Here is a 20,938-nt window from a genome sequence, read left to right on the forward strand (position 1 = left end):
GTTGAGGTTCTGACTCTTTTAGGATGCAGACTTTATAGCACTTAGTCTTTCCCATGAGCTGCTGCTTTACTAAGGAGAAAAGCCCCACCCACCCTCACCACATTACTCTCAATAATTCCTAGAGTAACAGAGATTACACTGATCTGCAGGATTTTTCTCCTTTCTAAACAAATAGCTTTCTGGAGCAAGCCTCTATGCTGAAATCCTCTTGGGTAAACAGAGAGCACTCCAGGACTTACTGCATCTTAAGCAAGTGAACAAATATTTAGCCTTGTGATGCTTAGGTGGCTGATTCTCTATCTGTACCTTTCTTTCATCTTCCATCTGGAAAAGAAGCATGGCTGAAGGAACCTGAGAGGAAAAGGAAAAAAAAAAAAAAAAAAGAGAGAACAGAAATGGTGGCTGGCCAATAGAGAAACCATAAATGTGGGAGATCAACAAGTTATAGGGAAGGGATATTTTGTCTCTCCTTATACTTTTGCAGATAATTTCAACAGAGGTTTGTTTCACTTTACCAAAACAGGATTTAGCTCCTGTTGCCCTGTGCAGTGAGGTAAGGAGGACTTTCAAGGATGACAGAGACAACCCAGAAAACTTCCCATCATTCTGTATGTCCTCAGGGTGCCAAAGAGAGGCCCCAGTTTCTGACTCTCACTGGTATTTGCTATTTTTCCAGACTCTTACCAGGAACATTCACTCCTACAGCAGCAGGGAGAATAACATTTTATTCTACTCTGTCCTTGTTTGCCAGTTAATGAAAGATTTTGTGAGGTAAAAACCAGAATTTTTTTCCTTCCAGTGCTGTTATTCCCATATAGCACATGGACTTTTTGATCCTTCAGCTCTGGACCATGTCTCCTTCAGTATCTCAGTCAGCTCCTAATCTCAGGAGGAAACAGCATCTGCCTCTGGGTCTTATTCTCATGTAGGTCTGCTAATCACATGAACATCCTTAGCCTTACAACAGGTGATTTAATGGTGTCATTAATCCCATTTTAATTCTAAAGAACTGAGGCACACAGTAATTGCTGGGACAGGAGGCTGGGCACCAAACTCAGATTTCTTGTTAAACTCTTTCAGTGTTCATTCATTTTCTGATGCTTCAATACTTCAGTTTGTGTCTTTTTATTTTTTTCTCTAAAATATTTGTAGAACAGGTACAAAAGGTATCAGGGCAAAAAATCCAAGTTGATGAGAGCAATTAAAGTGTTTAAATAGCCAATGGTTTTTCTTCTTCCATATGACTCTTTCTATACAAGAAGGCAAGATGAGGGTATTCTTGTGCTAGCAGATAGCTGCAGCTCTGCAGGGTTACTGAAGTGCTAATATTGATCAGACAAGATGGAACATGTTACTGAGGCAATTGGTCAGGCTAAAGCAGTGATGGCAGCACATGGCATGTTATGGATGGCTGAAGTAGCTGAGGATATCTATCTTTCTGTCCATCTACCTGTTTTCCAAGACGTCTATCATCATTGAACTTTGCTACCAAGGAACAAGGGCAGCACTTAATCATCAATAGATAAATACTGTTTATGTCATTAACTGGGGACTGGGTCAGATTTTCCTTATTTGTACCTTTGCTGCTCTTTTTTTTTTTAGCTCCACAGTTGTGAGACAGTAGCATTTTCTCACAGCCTGTATGTGTTGTTTTGGGACTCGTGTCAGTAGCAACAGCACAGCTCTGTGTGTCTGCCAGGGCTTATTCAATGGAACTCCTTTCCAGAAAAACAAAATAGCCAACAGATGAGGGTTACAAAATTTCAAACCCAAAGCCTTTTCATAATATCTGATCCATGGCTTGGAAGCAGCAGCAGTGTGAGCAGTCTCTGCACCTGCCCCACGCAGCCACAAGTGTCTGAATGGCAGAGGGAGTTTCCCAAGTTATACCTGCTGTAAACCCACAACTTCCCTGGCTGCATTTTCTCTATAGTTAGTATTCAGCAAAGACACTGCAGCAGTGCAGAGCTGTGTGTTTGCTGGCATTTTTCTCGTTCAAAGCTTTTGAGAACACTTTACTGAGGCATATAATGGTGCCTTGAAATTGGCTTCTAAACCACATTTTGAGAAGATGAAACACAGGCTCTTGGCTGGGTGGTTTTGCCCTGTGCCATGGCTTGCTTGAGGCAGAAAAGCACCCCATCTCCCCCTTCCAAATCTCTCAGCTCAAGTCTCATCAGTCTGGCTCTGCTCATGAGATTCCTCTCTAATATAACAGTTTGTCTCTCCTCCCTCCCTCCCCCTCTTAATTTTTACATTACTTATTACAAGTTCTGGTACATACATTTCCCCCTCTTACATGGTTTTAAACTCCAAGAAGAATTCATTTATCATTACCGAGTCTTACATTAAAGACCATCTTCCTGGGGTAATTTTGGGAGTAATCATTGTGCCCTCTTGTTTTTATCTGAAGTATTCCAAAAGGAGAGTTAGTTAGTCTAAATTAGGCAACGGAGTTTTTGCCTTGACATTTGGGAGGTCAAATTTTGCCTGTGACTGTCAACCTCTCAGAAGAGGAGATGGCATTTGGAGTAATCCAAAACTCCTGCAGAGTTACATTACTGTGGCAGCCAGATGAGTAAATCTAGGCTGAAGATCTATTGGTTCAATTACAGCTCGGGGTCAGGACATGCCATAAATTATTAGATATGCAAATGGAAAACTCTGACTGTTGATGAAAGAAAGATGGATGGATTTCTTAAATACTCATAATTAGTGCAGAGACTAACTATATAAACTGATGTATAGTTATTTGCTTGTAAAAAACTTCTGTTCTTAAATGTTACCTGTGTGCAGGTAAAAAAATTACTTTTTTTTTTTGTTTTATGTACATGTCATATTTTAAAAATAAACCTAGGAAATCATTTGGAGGTGTTTTGAACTTATTCTGCAATGCCCCTAGATTTTTGGAAGCAGTTTCAGAACACTTCAGAAGATGGTAATTCTCATTCTGTTCCCACTTACTGTGGGGTAAATCTGCAGCACTGCCCTGTGTTCTGTGAACACACACTGACAATGTATTTGGGAGGGGCACCATTCCTTTGCCTGTGGAGGTCGAGTGTGGAAAGGATGCCTCAGACTGGCTCAGGTTTGTGTATCTGCTGGAGAGTGAATGACCTGGCACAGGAGAACTTGACCTTATCACAACTCTTTATGAACTCTGTGGCGTTTCAAGAGATTTTTGTGGGTAGGGAAATAAAATACAATTAAGATATTACTCTACCACACCTATTTTTGCTGTCGCTTAAATACATTATTTACAGTCTTATTTCTCAGTGTGATTGAAATTGGAAGAGCTTACCCCTACTTTAGTTGTGTAGGAAATCTGCTGCATCTGTAAAAACTTGTTGAATTTCTCTTGCAGATTCTCTCTTTTGGGAGAGAAGTTTTTACTACATGTGAGACAAAATGATTATGAGAGCGAGAATAGCGTGAGCTGTTCAACGCCACCTGCTGCTGCAAGGGGAAATATATTCCCAGAGGCACCTTGGCTGAGCAGGAGCAGATGCAGAACCACTGGAAACTTGTTCTGCTTGATAGTAAGTTTGCAGAAATACATCACAATGCATGAGGGAATGCACTTTCCCAGAACTGATGCTGACTTTCCCAAGCAGTCTGTGGAAGCCCAAGAAGTTTCTAAAGGATACACAGCATCACTCCCTGGCTGGTAACTTCCAAATAATTTTAATTTCTGTCACTCTGGATAGAATGTTTTTCAAAACTACTACAGGCTTTCTGAAAGCTCCTATTCACTGTCTAAATATTAATCTCTTGGCTGCAGCTCTTGCTGCCATTATTATTATTTTAATAAGAGTTCACATGGTGGGATCTGAAATCTAGAGAGTAAATTAAAAGTTATTCAAGTATTCAAGTAGAGATCAGAAATTAGCTCCTAACACGCAGTTTATGTAACAGAAAAAAACAAAACAGGAAATACATTTTAGCTATTTATAGTATATACCATTCTGGACTGGCATAAAAATATGGCTTATTGATTAGCTGGCAAATATTTTAAAATTTTATCATGATTTAATTTCTATGAAATTAAATGGCACAATGGGCCCATTCAACCAACTTTAGTCTCATTCATGTACAGAGATTTTTTTTTTTAGATGGCGCTCAGAAAGGGAATTCTTTACAGCTAACTCAAAGTACATTTTACTGTCTGGTCCCCTCCCCTCAGTTTGCTTACAGCCAACAACAAACTCATTACAATATATTGGATGTGCTGTCTCTTTATTGCTTTCTTCTTTACTGCCCTACCAGAAAGTTTGTAGTTAAAACAATTTTTACAGCTTTAAAGAATAGAAGCAAATTCATATTTCTAGAATCAGCCAGAAGTAACCATATTTTCAGCAGTTGAATTTTCATTAAAATTTACAAAAGACCTCTGCCTTCACTGATTTATTGTTGCATTAGGTAAAACTACCCAGAGTGTATAAAATACTCTGTTACTCCACTTGTTGTCTGATCTAACACGTTATCAGTGATTGCAAGTACATTTTATAACGCCAGCTGCTGAATCGAAAAAAAAGGTGATACAAGCATCAATCTCCAGGATAAAATCAGAGCTCTTTCCACCACGGTTTGACCTTACTGATGCCTTTGGATAGTCTTCCTTGTCTAAGTCCTTGCAACAATTACCAGGGGACGGTTAGAAAATGCAGCTTTAATGGTGCAGATTGAAATTGTTAACAGCGTCAAAGACTCACACACCAACCCCGGAGATTTCCCAGCACAGAAAAATTTGAGGAAACTCTTGATGCCACTGGAGGAAAGAAACGGAACAAGGCTGCAGATATGAGGCACAGATTTTATTTGTACTCTTTATCGTCTGCATCCCTGAACTCCACAGCGCCATTAGCAAATACAAAAAGCTATAAATAAAAGACTTAAACCTCAAGATACAGTTAACTCCAGCTGTAGCTGCCAAATCATATTTATAGCATGAAGAGAAACAGTTAATTGCAGGTCACAAAAATGTTAATTTCTGTCATAATACAAGTAATAGTCTAAGAATGAAAAAGCTTCTTTTTGGACTAAAATGGTTTCTTCTAATAGAAGTCTGTTAATTTGAAACACCATTTCTGTTTGTAGACTACAGAACAGGCAAAGAAAGGGTAAATGTGCCTTATTAATCTATTTCATGGTCCTAAATATAATAATATTCAAATTAAAATACTAAATCCCATCAATTTTTTCCAAAGAAAAATTACTGTAGGTAAATAAGGATTAGAGATGAACAGAAAAGACTATTATGAGCAGTTTGACTATTTGAATTGTAGCTGCTTATTATTAACATTAAATAAATTTTGAATCAGTGTTTTTAAAATGCTAAATCTTCATGACCTGATAGTGAATAAAAAGGTCCACCTTATGAATAAACCTAACTGTTTTCCCCAAGCAAAGAATCACCAATCATTTCAATGATTCTGAAGTACATGGGATAAGTATTAAGACAAACATTATGTGAAGGATGGAGTTAATTATGCTGCATATAATCAGACAGTGGTCACTCCACAAGTTGTAATTTATTTTCCCCTTATTTGCATTTAACTTCAAAGGTATTTCAGGAAATGTAAAATAACGTGATTTGAGCAGCTACAAAGATGAGACACATTTAACTTCAAAACTCTGTTTCAAACTCTTAAAAATAAATTACATACAATTTCAGGAAATAACACACCATTCTCATGCAACCTGTTATTGTTGCTTCAAAAATAGTAAACTCATTTTTGTAGGGTAAATATCACAATTTAGGGCAACAGTATTCATCTGGCAGATCTTATAGAGATACAAGAAAACAGTTGGGTAATTTGCATCAATGTGCTAATCTAAATTCATAGTAGAGTCTATTTGGTCAAAATGGTCATATGATTGTAACTTCATATGGAAAATTAGCAGACTGGTTTGAATTAATATCCAACCTCTACTGTAGAGCAGACAGTCTCTTCAGTAAAATGGGCAGGGCTGCTGCCTTCTACAGCTTTTATTTATCATCACAACTTTGTTTTTTTATTTTTAAAAATTTTTTAAAATTTATTTTATTTTATTTTGCAGTTGGAGCTTCTTTTGAGTTTGAATCCTTAGGACAGGTTTACAATCCCTGTTTATATGAACATAACAAAAATTCCAGCATCTAGGTCAGTACTGAGCTTTCTAAATTCTCAACAAACATCTTTTTGTATCCCTTCATGTCAGATTTAATTGTCCATGGTGAAAGGAAATGCTAATCAGAATTCAAGAGAAGTACTCTAAGACATGTATCTTTCCAACCTGGGAAAGGAATGATCCTGGGAAAAGCATAAAAAGAAAAAAGCAAGTTTTCATCTTATTTAAAACAGCAAAACAAATTAAATTATTTAAAATTTTCATTATTAACTACTGTATGGCTTTTATACACCAGCTCTATAAAACTGAGGTGCACTGGGGGAAAAGCTCACTTCACAAATACCTTGTTCCTTTCAGAATCCAGCCAGGGAGGATGATATTTGAGAAGTATTAAATCATACACTGCTTTCACAAAGTTATTCTAGTAGCTTTGAAAAAGAACCCTTTTCTATTCTCTCTTCCATGGTTTCCCCAAATATTCCTAATATCTGTTCACTCTCTGTAGTTGCCCACCACAGCAGCTTTTATGGGGCTGAGAGAAACACAGACTGGCTGTGCACTGGTTTGGGCTGCTTCTTCCCAGCAGCAGCCTGCCCAGATAACCCCAGTGTGCCCCACTGATACCGGTGCTGAAAACCAGCAAAGGTCCCCACCCACGGCTGAGAAGGTGCCTGCAGCCACCAATACCTTTGGGGTGACTTACACCAGGACAAACCACATCAGAGTCACACCCTGAGCTCTTCCTAAGCTGGTGTCTTCCTTGGGGCTGCTTCCTTCTGGGAACCATTCCTGGCTGCATGCAAGTTAAATTGAGTGTAAGCAAGTCCAAGTCAAGTGTAAGCACCTCTGAAAGCCATCCAGGACAGCCTGGGCCCACTGGAGCCAACAGAACATTTCCAGCTGTTTCAAAGGTGCTCTGATGTCCCCAGAGGGAACAGTTCTTTGCATGTTTCTCAGGTCCATACTTGATCCTCAAAACAGATCCTTTGCAACTGAGAAATCTCTTCATTCGTGTTTGTGTGACCCTATCTAAACAATGATAATGCAATCCCAACTGAATATTATTTGTTAGAATTACCTTTCATATGAAAATATTGAAGTTTCTTTTCATAGCTGATGTAAGCTTTCATCTGAAAATAGAGACCTTTAAGAACATTTTCAGCACAAAGTGCACCAGGACCTTTGAAAAGCTTTGTAAAAGTGTACATGTAATCTACCAAAATTATGGCAGATTTTTTTAGAGCAGTTTTGCAAGCAGGAGTCTTGTGGCCCTGCATTTGCAGCCTTGCTGGCTTGCACAGTTGGGTAGGGACACAGGAAGGCAAGATCCTTCCCTGGCAGAGCTGACAACTTCAATCAGGGTGACAATCTAACTCAAAGTGACAGTGCTGGCCTTCAGAGGGTAGGAAGGGCAACAGGAAACGAAGACCAGGGGAAATGTGATTTGCAAGAGCACTGTTTTGAAGGGACCCAGATGATGACAATGTTACAACACCTTAAGGTTGGTCTGTTTGCTTTTTAATTTCAGGAGTGTCAAATCCTGGTGTGACTGCCCAGTTTTCAGCAAGCTGATGCAAAGGACAAGAATTTTGGTTTGTAATGGAAAATGACAGAGCAGGAGGACAGGAAGAGCATCTGGTAGGAAAAGCATAGGGAGGAAGTACCTAGAACAGCAGCATTTTCTCCCAGGCTTGGTTACATCTGCAAAATATCAAAGCATCCTAAATAAAGTGTTGTTGGGCAAGTGCTTGGGAGTGACAGGGATGGGCAGGAATGGCAGCAGTACAAGTGCATACCTATCTTAATGAAGTCTCACACAATGTTTGCAACAGCCCCTTAGAGAAATCATAGCACACCATTCTTAGAGAGCCAGTTTGGCAGAGCATCTCCTTATATAGGAAAGCACTCCTATGACCTCCTGCAGGTATAGGAGTGAAATTGTCTGCTGCAGTAAATTCACAAGTTAAGCATTCCTTGCTACTGTGAACAAAGGTTAATGTTTTGCTGCTTGACTGAATCAAAATCACCAGTTGCCTATTACATATTTTTGTGGTCTTGCTCACACATTTGACTACAGCAGACTTTGAGTACTCTAATTCCCTGTGTGGTAAATGAAAGCCATGTATGTAAGAGATTAAGTTTTGTTACTGCAGAACAAAGCAATTCCACAAATGGTTTTCTCTTGCAGCTGATTGGGTCACCGAAGGTAGCTCCAGGCAGCACAGGCAGCTTCTGGCTGCAAACATGCTGGATGACCATCAGCCTGGTGAAAACACAGAGAAGGAGGGACTGCAGCAGTCTGGAACAAATACCTGACTTCAGGGCTATGGCTTCTTTTGGCACAGATGGCTGTGTGCAGCAGATATCAGAACATGTGGTGCTGAGCAGTAGCCATTCCTGACACAGATGAATACAGAATAAGAACATTAAAGACATTTGGGGAAAAGAGGAAGGGGTTTGGAATACCATCTCATTTCAATCCACTTCCAAAAACTACAGAAAATTATTACTATTTAAAAAAAAATTCTAATCCAGATGCTTAATAACATTCCACAAAACTTTGCTTTATTTAAATACTCCATAAGACTTGAATGGAGACCTCTTTTCAAAAATGAGAGTAAAAACCTGAAATTCTTTAAATTGATAGTCTAGTGTATGGTCACGCTCCTACTCAGAGTAACTAATTGGATAATTTAGCCTAGCACTGACCTGAACAATGTTACTCTCTTGAAAGTTCACCTTTCTGTCAAGTTGTCAGTGAGTGAATTTGAATGATTTGAAACCGTCCTTGCAAAGTTGTGCCTGAGCAGGGTCATGGAAAGCATCTGTGGAGCACAGGGTGGAAGTGTTAACCAGAGATGTTCCATTTGAGAGCACAGGGCTGCAAGCTTCCCACTGAACTATAATTTACTATGCAAATGCCAAAACAGAAAGAGCTAAGGTTCTTTACTGAAATTATGGTGACACCGGGTTAGTTCTAGAAGACAAAAAAAGGGAGTCACTGAGGATGAGGAGGAGCACTGCAAGTGCCAGAAAGCAAGCCTGAAAGGTAGAGGGAGCAGGCTATTTCTCTTTGTTATCGAGTGAAATGACTCCACAAATATGACAATAAATCACTGCAGGAATCAATCTGAGTGGAGGCAACTGCTCCATGCTGATAATGCATCAATCAATATTTAATGTTTACACTTTAATTAATCTGCGCGTAGGAAGCATTCTTTCAGTGACAAAAAAGTGATGAGAAATAAAACACCTTTTATATCAAACAGCGACGAATGGCTGCCTATCTGTGAGGCTTTGATTGGGCCCTCAATTGATCATTGCAGCCTCTTTCGATTGCTCCAGTGTGCAATGTCACATTTGGGTATAAAGCAAACACCGTCTCTTGGAGGGAAGGAGGGGGAGCTTCTGAATCTGCTTTTGAGTGATTACAACTTAATCAGAACAAAGAAAGACCGATAGCAAGGTGAGTTCTTTGGAAAGACTGGGCAAAAGGAATTACGCAAAAAGATTTTCAACATCTGCATCAATGACACATATCTGAACAGGTTTTACTGTGTATTACAATTATTGATACCTGCTAAAGCTTTGCACAGAAAAACAATTCAGATGTTGACTGGTAAAACTGCCTTCCCTTATCAGAGCTACCAGTGGAGACTGAGAATTGGTCATTTTGTCACTGTTCTGAATGTCAGGGAAGGGCCAGGTGCTGTGTGGACACAGGAGAAGTCACAATTCCTGCCTCAGAGTGTTTTTCCTCACTGCTCTGTTTAACCCTTGTAAACTCTAGCTCCTTCTTTTTAAAGGGCCTGATTCATTGTTCATTGATGTCAGCTGAATGACTTCTATTGACTTCGGCAGGCATTGCATTAGTCCATAGATGAATGGTATTGAAAGGCACAGTGATGAAAGACAAATGAAAAGACAGTGATACTAGACCAGTAATGTTCAATTATTCCTTTAAAAAAAAGAATACTACAGCAGTACATTCTCCATACATAACTAAAGCTTTCCTATGCTTATGGCTAAAACAATTGTTTGAAATGTACAGACTTTTCACATAATAAATGCAATAGTAGCTATTAAAAATACAGAGAGATTAGCACTCTGGAACTTAGCTCGATTAAAAATATAAGAGATCTGAATCCAAATACAAAATTGCCATAACCTTACAGTGGGTACAACCCAGGGAAATTTTATGCTTTTTTGTGTGTCAAATTTGAGTTATTTTGCAAAGCCTTTCATGAAGCTATGATTGGGCAAGGGACCTATGCAAATATCAAATTATTTTAAGCTTTTAAGTAGACCAGCCACTAATTAAAAGCAATTACAATTTCGGTTTGTTTTCACTGAAGAACTTCTGTTGTTTTACTAGTAAACAAACTGGAGGCTTGTACTTAGGATCCAGCCAAAGCACGGTGCCAAAATGCCTGCCCAGATCTGGGACTTCCCGGTTTAGGGTGCTCTGACTGCTGGCTTAGCCAACACTTGAACAAAACCAGAAATGATATTATAGTATAAAATAATATACTAGAAGGAATTTGAAAATAATAATCCTCAGTGTAAGTTTTTATTTCACTATTACTGGACAATCATTTCCTGTGGTTCACTGAATTTTTCTGTCTATTCCAAAAGTCTAGGGCACTCAGACACACCCTGGCATTTTGGAATATTAGGAGCAGCAAAGTATTTCAAGCATGAATGACATCATAAGACTTCCCTTCATTTGCAAAAAAGTTTTGAAATACAGTAGCACACAAAGATGGGAGGAAACGTTCACTGAGGAAATAAAAGATGAATATGACATTTAGAATGCAACAGTAGAACTGAAGCTAACTTTTTACTTCTGATGTTTCCTCACCATTTTTTCCCACAGAACTTTGTACGTAGATAAACAAAAACCCAAAGATTTCATAATCTTCATAAAAATGGAGACAATGCCTTCTCACCAAAATCTATAAACAGCTTTTCAGCAGATTTACTACATATACATGTATCTACACACAGAGTTACATCTGCAGTTTATCTTTTCCATAAAAACTTCTTGCCCCTTCTGTGCAAATAAGTTGAACAAACTAAAAAAATAAAAGGGCAAAGTCAAAAGAGAGGAATGCTCTATTGTAATGCATGGTCAACTACAAATATTTATAGAAAAGATGAAAACACTACTGTGTGCACATCAGGGTTGCCCTAGGACAGCTTTAACATGCATAGTTAATGTTTATGGAACAAAAGCAACTTACTGAACATGAAAACTTCATTTTCCTCATTTGCACCCAAAATAAAGGTAAACTCACAAAAAAACCCCAAAAAACAAAACAAAACACAAAGGAAAAAAAGTCTTGCTAAAATCCTGAAGCAACAATGCAAAAGCACTTAATGTTGTCACTCAAAGGCAGAAAAACTGAACAGAAAAAGCGGCATTTTCTGATTCTCTGATGATACATCTTGTTGCTCACAGTTGGAATAGCAGCCCAACCCGGAAAGCCCAATCCCAGCCCTCATGAACTACAGTTTCTGTGGCGCTCCAGAGCTGCAGGCATTGGTTTGCAGCAGCAGCCCTGATGTGCAGGGACACAGGTCACATATTGTGGCTTTGAAACCCCATCCCTGAAACTTCTGGGGACACCAGTCCCTAAGGTTCTTTGCCACACTGCTGGAACCTTTCCTTTAGCAAAGGAGGTACTTCCCAGCCCTGGACCCTCCAGTCAGGGCCACACTACAGCCAGTTCCCAGGTGTAATCACTGTGTCAGTATCAAGCCCCAGCACCAGGGCACTCTCCAGCATCACTTCTGCCTACAGCAGCTGGCATTAGTCCAAGTACTTCCACCTTAGTTATATAAATAAGGAGCACCCAGTGAGATCTAAGAGTACCAGCCCCTATTTAGCACCAGAGCTTAGGCTAGTTTTCCATCTCAGCTTGTCACAGCTGTCTGCTGCATAAAAAGAGTCTGAAATGTACTAAAAAACCCTGGAAGACTAATAATTCATTAAGATGACAAATGAAAAGTAAGTCCTATCGATCAAGAGTAGAACTTCTCGGTTATAAAGGAAGCATATATTATTCTGACAGTATTTTCACAAGATAAGCTGAAGTTACAAAGAAGACAACCAATTTGATTCAAATAACTGTCTCTCCTCAGAAACATTCATGATTGCAGTCATCAGGCACAAGTTGGTAGGGTAGTATTACTACTCCCATTTTGAGAAACTTGGATAACTGCATAATATCCAGGAAACAGGACTGTATCACTATCACAGCCTTCTGACAGCTGATCCTATGGAAAATGGTAAGGGAAGGTCTGACTCCTGCACCACTGAATCCCAGCACTACTGAATCCCAGCTGGAAGGATGTGCAATCACACACACACACAGAGGCAATCACACACACACACACACACACAGAAGATTATCTCTCCTCCATCACCAGCACTGAAAAGCTCGGGGCATATTGCACAGCTAATGAGAATAAACACATTTGCAGCTGGCCTTCCACCACCTGTAGAAGGCAAAAGTCAGCCAAAAGCCTACAAGACTCTTCAGTTGTGATGAAGGGGTGGAAACCAAAGTGTGGCTTAGATTCAAGCCCTAGACTAGTTACAGCACCGTAATACTGTGCCAACAGACCCACTTTGGAGAGGAGGGCCCAGAATGAGAGGCAGTCTCTACTATTCTGCGATGGTAAAATATATTAGGGCAGGCATAATTTACCTTGGTTAGTTATGTTCTTAGTTATGCTGTATTTTTGTGCCAAGGGGCCTAATTTATAATTGTAATAATAAAATGTATTATGAAGTATAAGCCAAGCACATGCAGGTTCTAATTCTATTTCCTCTCAAAGGAAAGAGCTAAGCTCTTAAGCTCCAGGTTCTTTCAACATTTCCTATTTGCGACAAACACAAAAATCTGAAATCAGAGATGTACCACTGCAAGGCTTAAAGCAAGATAAATGTCTGCTTTCTTTCTTTTATAATGCTAAAATGATATTTCTAGTTCCTCAAAGTCAGAGCTGTCACAATGCCTCATTCTGCAGGTAAAGTGAAGTTACAGTTACCAATCCAGTTCAAACACTTTCCCCACAAAAGAAAAGTTACCATCCCAAAGCTTCCAGGGTAGCACTTCTACCTACATTCTTACAGGGAGAACTTATGGGTCGTCTGAGAGACCTCTTCAGCTCCTGAGGATGGGGACAACCTGAATTCTCTTAGGAGAATGGCTTTTACTCTGGCTTGGTTGTAGGACTCAATGAACAGCCCAGCTGTTAATGTTATATTAATTTTGCCCTTGATTGTACATGAGGACTGGAGGAGAATGCTCCATTATCTCCTTCCCTCCTGACTGGAGCACCCTGCGCCAGGCCCCAGCAGGTGGCTGGTCCCAACTCTCCAGGTCCCTCTTACTGGGACACATTTAGAACATCAGGAAAACAATTTGTATGTCTGTGAGAACAATGTAATGTTAATAGAAAACTATGTTTAATTATTTAGATTGTCAGTAAGTTATTAAAAAATAGGATGTCGAAGAGCAAGACTAGCAACTGGACCATTAATCTACTGTTTTTTACAGTATATAGTATTTATGCTATAAACTGAAGTTTTAATAATTAAAAAAGAAAAATAAAATCACTGCAGTATTTTTTTACTCTAGTTCCCACTGGTAAATGTTGATATTGACAACACATTAATATTGCTCAGCTTATTTAAGCTGAATAAATAATGAGGAAGAGTTAATAAGAATACAACTACCAAACATAATAATGACCCTTAATCTTATGAAATTGTTCTTTACTCACATGAGCAGTCAGTCTCACTAATGTCAGTGGCCCAAATTTTGCAGTCCTTAATCACATACTGTTACCTTCAGTACTGTTGTTCTCAATTTAGGATCAAAGCCCATAGTTTGCTGGGGCCATGCTTTCAAGGGAGGATTGGGCCCAGACTTTTAATAAGGGGTTTGGTGGCTTACAAAGAGGTGATTAAGATCTTCCTTTGAAAAAACAGAAAAAGTAGAGTTCTTCTTTTGGATTATAACAGCACAGATAGCCGTAGCTTGTGGATTTCAGAGTATTAACTACTAATCCACAAGTGAACTGAAAGGTTTTTGTTTGTTTGTTTTGCTATTACAGTATTTAAACTTGTCAACCTTCAGTTCTCAGTAAGTCATACTTAAGTTTCTTAGCAAAATATTTTATTTCATCTCTGTGAGAGTGCCTAAGAGTTTGAGAGATCTCCTGGTTATAGGCAAAACCCAGGGTAATTTTCTTTGTTTGATTTGGTTTTACTTAATGAATATCTTGTACTTATTTCTGAGAACTCAAACCATGAAGTTTTGGAAACTAAGCCACAATATAAAAGTTTCTATTTTCCTTAAGTGACATTCTAGTATTGTTGTTTGTCAGCAACAAACAGAAAGTACTTAGTATAATTATTATAGCACCTCAGTAAAAATCAGACTCTAGCCGTAGGTGATTGCAGCTATAAAGTTTCCAGAATAGGAACAATGAGCCCTATGAAACTAATGAAAAAAATGGCCAACTTCCTCACTCCAAAGTCTGATTTTTACAAGGACTCCATTTCTTCCTGGTTGCCAAAAATGAACAGTTTATTTGAATTGAGCTTAGGTCTCCAGGAAAACAATTTTAATGTAAAGTTGAATAATGGTGCACCAATGACAGGATAAAGCGGTTTCAAAACTGAGCAATATTTAGGTAGTGTGCCCCTCTAATGAAAATGCAGAAATCATATTCTAATGATAGCATAACTAAGATGATAAATATCCAGATATACCCTTTGCTGTACCTACCACTGTACTGCAATCAAATAAATTAGAAATCTAATGACTACGTTGACACAAACAGGTATTTAATATGCTGAAAATGTACCAGATTTCCCCCCTCAAGTATTAGTAAAATCCCCAAGAAAACTAAAATCCAGGTCATAGCTAAATTCCTTTGAAACTGGGATTTAAATTAAAAAAAAAAAAAAGAAAAAAAAGTTTGGTCACTATAAGAATTCTTTGTGCTGTTACATTTTTATAAGGTTAAAGCTAAAAATAAGATCAAAATATTTTTAGAGGTTACATTAAAAAATAGACCAGGTGTGTTCAGAAACCCATCACACATCTGCCTGTTAAACAGATGCCAACCAATAAATTAATTAAAACTGCTCTCCTCTCAAAATAGAAAAGAGGAAAGAGCTGTTAGGGACATTTATGGGGTGACGTTTGTATGACTGACAAGTTTTTCATGCTTGGCCTCTATTGTAGAAACCTCTGATACCTCTCAAACATTTTCCGAAAGGAAAATGAAGTCCCTGTGAGAAAGAGAATTTAGTAACCTGTTTCTGGGCAGTCAGATTGATGCTAGAGATATGGCATGGCTGTTTATCAGCTGGGAGAAGTGAATTAAGGAAATGAGGTTTCAACAGGAACCTGATGAAAATCCTTGCTAATAACCCCTGCCATCACACTCAGGAAATCAGAGTTTGCATGTGAAATATCTCACTATCCTTTGTATGCTGTACTTCATTGGCGCAATTAGCACCTCAGCCGATCAAGTGAAAAACTTTCTTGTGCTCATCTTGAATCCTACTATACTTATAGAACCTGGAAAAAATAAATAGAAAGGCCTTTGAGGAACAGTAAACAGTTCTCAAAGGGCAACGCAATTCCTTGAAATATAAACTTTTGTTGGACTTTAAGGAAAAACAACATTAATTTCTACATGTCTTCTTCCAATTATACAAAATTTTTTTTTTTCTGGAAACTACACAATTGCTGCAAAAGGAATTAGTGGATGTAAGGGGTTATTAAACATGGCATTCACCCACTGCTCTTATACAGAAAAGGCAGCTCTGAAAAAACCAAAGCTGATTAATATGAAAGGCAGCTAACCTAAAAACGAAAACTTGAACTGAATGGTGTGGGCTAATCTTTCTCAAATACACTTATGAAAGCTAAATTTGCTGGTATTTGCCATTGCTATGCAGGCTAAGTGTTCATGTGAATGATATCTCCACAGTTCTCAGCAAACCAGTGAAAAATACAGAGTTTTGCCCTCACTGTTAATTTTATCAATCTCCTGTTCATCCACAGCTGCCTAAATAGCGAACACTTCACAATCCAGTGTCATTTGTGATAAACTTTGTTAAAAAGCTGCCATTCATTACTGGTAATTTCCTAAATCCTCAAATCTCTTGTAAGGAAAAGGCAGAAATTCTGTGTTATATATTTGCTCTACAGGGTCTACAAAAAACCCTCAACATTTTAGCTACATTAATAGCATACTCAGCAGATCAAACTCTTAATAGCCAGCCTTAGACTCTCCATTGTTTAGTGATGTTTGTTTGCCAGCCTATCTGGAGACACAGGGAAAATCTCAACAGCTCTGGCCACTCATTAGCAAAGTACCGTGGAGTCCTAATCCCATAAAGATATTAAACTATTTTTCCTTACAATAGCAACAAATTGAGGGAACCCTCTTTACTTATTAAGATGTGGTACATTCTTTGCATATTGAGTTTCTTCTTATACTTTGAACTCTTATCCCCCATCACTCTGTTTCTGAGGCTGAGATCAAAGTAGGTCGGCCCTACAGAGCTGCAGATGAGTGGCCGCCTTTCAGAGAATATTAATGCCCTCCTGAAGGGCCCAGCTGGGGAGGAGGTGGATTCCCTTGATGGGACAGCCCTGCCAGCCCAGCCACACCAGGCCACCACTGGGGACACAGCACAGCCCTGCCCAGGGGAGCTGCTCACCCCAGCTTAACTACCTGGCCCAAATCTCAGAGCAATACTGAGCCCAGGTCTCTTTTGGAACTAGAGAACTGTGTAAATCTGAATTCTGGCAGACTGGCACTGAGCAATTTGTTTTATAGCAGGAAAATATGTGATCAATTTTGTATTTTGCATTGAAAAAAAAAAATCTGGTCTTTCTGGTTCCCACTTTTGACTTCTCCAGTTTTAGTTTTTACTTCTCTCTACCTCAGCTACTCAAGGACTGGTGTTATCAGTGAATTCATGGGCAGCTGGCAAGGCAGTGTCCCCCTCCAATCTTCCACCTCCGGCAGGGATCCTGCCATATAGGGTTTCTTTCTTGCCTTCAAATTTGCTTGCAAGACTTTTAAAGGGGAATTACTTTAGAGCTTGTTAAAGGTAAGAGTAAACATGCTAAGTACTGAGACATTCAGTGGGTATCAGAAAAGAAGAAATGTTATATTCATTACAGAGCAAAATCTAGTAATAAAAAGTATTACCTGCATTTATAGCCCTTGTAACCTAATTTTTGTGACAAAGCAAAGAAGTAAAAACATTCCTTTCTGCCTTTCAGTGACCCCTATAAGAAACCCCCCATGGAGTCATTTAGGATAGTAATTTGAGTGAAAATATATGCAGCCTTTACTTTGCTTGCTCTTCTTAAATTAATAACCCTTACTGATAATTAATCTAAAAGTTTCTAAAGGTATTTGCAAATATGCCCTCAAATTAGTAAGCACTTAAAAGAAATAAAAACTTAAAAGACATTATCCACAACATAAAAGAGCAACAGAACACGGAGCTGTGTTGTTCAAATGTTAAAACTGTACATAAAATACTCCTTCAATATACACTGCCAGTAAAAACCAAAGCAAAGCAGGTCATTAAAATGTCAGACTTGGGGCAGAGTGGAAAAAATGCTGTGTTTAAAAGAAACACGTAGACCTTTTATAATTATTTCCCCTTAAAGTTAACTGTTAAAAAAAAAACCAAACCAACAACAACCAAACCAAAACAAACTAAAATTAACCCCCAAAAAAACAACTGTAGTAGCATCACAATACAGTCAACTCTAGTCTTAGTCTTGTTCCCAAGCAAACCTGAGGACACTTTTTGAGTCTTTCTGGAGCTGATGTCAGCTTTGTTTGTGAAATGTCCTTTTCCTTCTTTTCTAAAGTAAAAGCAGAGTGGTGAGTTCAAGCCACGGATGTCCATGTCATGAGTCTGCTACAGCTGAGTAGCAGTAACAGGAGCAGTAGAAACCTTGGGAGCCCCATGTGCTTCTGGAGAAGCCTTGGGAAGCTGCTGAGGTTCCATGCACAGCCCTGTGCTGGCTGATGAACTTTCACTGTTGTGCTGCTGTTGAGTCTCATGCAGGATTTTAGCACTGTGTAAAGAGCTCAGAGTAGGAATACCTCAGCCCCTTCTCCTCACATGAACTAAAACTGCCCACTGAAACTGGCAAAAGATTGTCAGGATAAAGGAGATGCTGTGGTAGTTACTGGGCAGCTGGAAGGCACGTTAATGACACTTACTTGAATTAACCTTTCCTGCAGTCCAGTACAGATGAACCAAGACAGTAAAAGAAAAGCCAAAATCCGTCTCTTCAGACACCAACTATGTTGCAGTACTAAAAATAAAATGTATATTGGTATCACTTTTTCTACTCCCAAGATTTTTGAGCCAGTAACAAAGACTAATGTCCTTTTGACTCTTCAGAATTGAAGGTTTCAATTTACCTTCTGCTGGAAAAAAGTGCATCATGGCCCCAAAGGAAAAAAAAAAATCTCATTAATTTTGTATATTTTCAGCAAAGTGTCTGCATATGAAGTCAATATATAATCTTCACTGAGCTGAGTTCCTAAACTGTGTCTAAAAGGTGGCAATGCCCTAGGAACAGCTCTGTCCAGCAGGTACAATTCCATATTAACTGGGCTAGTGTAAATCTGAACAATACCACTGATCCACACAGCTATTCCACATTAATTTTGGTTTCACTAAAGTAGTTGGCTCATAAAGCAGAGATAAATTTAATGATCAAAAACCAAAAAAGTTGTACCCTCAGGCAGTGTCTGGGACTCCCACTGAAGTTCGTGCAGGAACACAGGTAACTTATTTTGCCCTCTTACATCTCTGTAGCTCTGTTCCCTAAAGCTAACAAACACCACTGCTGAAAGTACAGGTTGTCACATTTACAATCAGCAATTAAAACCAACATTCTTCTGGTTTCCATCTGATAAGAGCAGCGCTCAAAGTGGAGAGACAATGGAGAAACACATAATAGCACCAACAAATTCAACTTGTGTTTAACTACTCCTTTTTCTTCAAATCAGCTTCTGCAATGCAAATATTTGTAAGTTGGGAAAAAAGCCTGTAATCATGTTTGACACATGTTATACTCAAAATACAAAGACCATGGGAGAATTTTAACCTTCATACTTACGAAGTTTCTTTTTCTAGTTTCTGGCATTTTATGTATTATGATCAAACATACCAGGAGGAGACAGAGTGGGCAAAGTTTTAGACTGATATAATTGACTCAACAGGAAAACAGGGACATCCTTAGGCAGCTGTGGTTCCATGACTGTCTACAACAGGTCTCCTATGCCCAATATTCCTCACTAGGTATGATAACTAATTCTTAGTCATAGGCTTACAGTGGCAATGCAAACAGCAAAAGCATACTGTAGAAGTATTTTTGACAGATCTATGATTTTCCTTCTATGATTAAAATTATGAGTAATACTTAAAAAGGATCAAAATTAGATGTTGGAAAATAGATTCCTAGCCACACATAAAGCCTTCATGCAAAAAGTCAAAATTTCATAATTTTTGAATCAGCAAGGTAACTTTAGAGCACTTCAATACTTCCTATAATTTCATCAAACTATTTTGATCCTGTACCAGGAGCCTAAAGCCAGGCTGAAAGCACCATGGAACCCATGGCTTGTGACCTATGCTTTGATGAAGGCAGCACACCATGACCCTGGAGGGCTGGTACTTAGCTATAATGATAGGTTTGAACACTATTTCCTTTCCTATTGTCTACAAGTATTCAGGATGATAATCCCAATTTAAACAGATTTTCTAGTCTCATGACAACTCTGGAAGTTCTAATTTCCTTAAAGATAAGCAAAAATGCTAATTTTACCTGTAATCTTTATGCAAAATCAACTACTATCAACAGTGGGGATGCCAGAGCTTGGAAAGAAGGTTCATTTTGCATTCTTCAACCCAGATAAAAAAGAATGAAATAACTTTCTCTGAAAATACTAGCTGCTTGCAGTTAATTTGAGGATGTCAGAAGCTTGTTCTTTACTGATTTATTATATTACTACTGTTACTGTCTTCCTGGCCACAGGCTAAAACAGCATCCAGTTCTCCATTACCAAACTGCCAAAAAAATGCAGTTTGAAAGTGCACATTAAATATTTCAAATGTTTTATTCAAAAAGACTTATCATAGATCTTCTGAAATCATCTGCCATATTCCAAGAAAATTCCTTAAAAAAGATGATTTTCATGAGCATTTGCATTGATTGCTCAAGAGTTTAAAGAAACTGGTCTTTACACTGTATTTACAGAGCCCAGGCTCAATTGTCACCCAAATGCAGGCAATCTGCATTGAGCCATCACTTCTCCACACACCTCATTTCTAGATATTGAGCAGGAAAGATAAACCTCCACAAACACCACCTACACACATGTTAAGAGCACATCATACACATAACATTTAGTAACACCCACCCTCCACAAACAGCCTTCCTTCAGGGTCCCAGTCTCCCGTAATTCAGCCCGAGTGTAAACTAGAACAAGTCATGACCATCAAGCTACTTTGATGTTCTTATAATTTTTTAGGGTTTTTTAGAGAGCTAATCAGCAAAGTCTCTAGCACTCTTCTCCTGAAACTTCCACTTCCCAGAAGTCCTTATTCTCATTCTCTGTTCTGGTCCACTCTGAAGATTGTAGGCCTATTTTAAATTGATGGCTTGCCTTTTACTCCAACTAGCATTGCTACTCAAGCAAAGAATCACACCTGCCTTGCCAGCACGTATTGCTCCCCCAGTGCTGCTCA

At 38.7% G+C, this 20,938-nt stretch overlaps 1 long non-coding RNA gene across 1 annotated transcript in view; it reads right to left on the reverse strand.

Annotated features, from left to right (window-relative positions):
- Positions 1-278: 278 nt before the first annotated feature.
- Positions 279-20,938, reverse strand: part of LOC119705611 — a 66,103-nt gene continuing 45,443 nt past the window's right edge. The window contains exon 6 of the long non-coding RNA XR_005258271.1: positions 279-351. This is a non-coding gene — a long non-coding RNA (uncharacterized LOC119705611). The remainder of the gene's footprint in view (positions 352-20,938) is intronic.

This window comes from Motacilla alba, chromosome 11 (assembly GCF_015832195.1).
Source record: "Motacilla alba alba isolate MOTALB_02 chromosome 11, Motacilla_alba_V1.0_pri, whole genome shotgun sequence".
NCBI classification, from domain to species: Eukaryota; Metazoa; Chordata; class Aves; order Passeriformes; family Motacillidae; genus Motacilla; species Motacilla alba.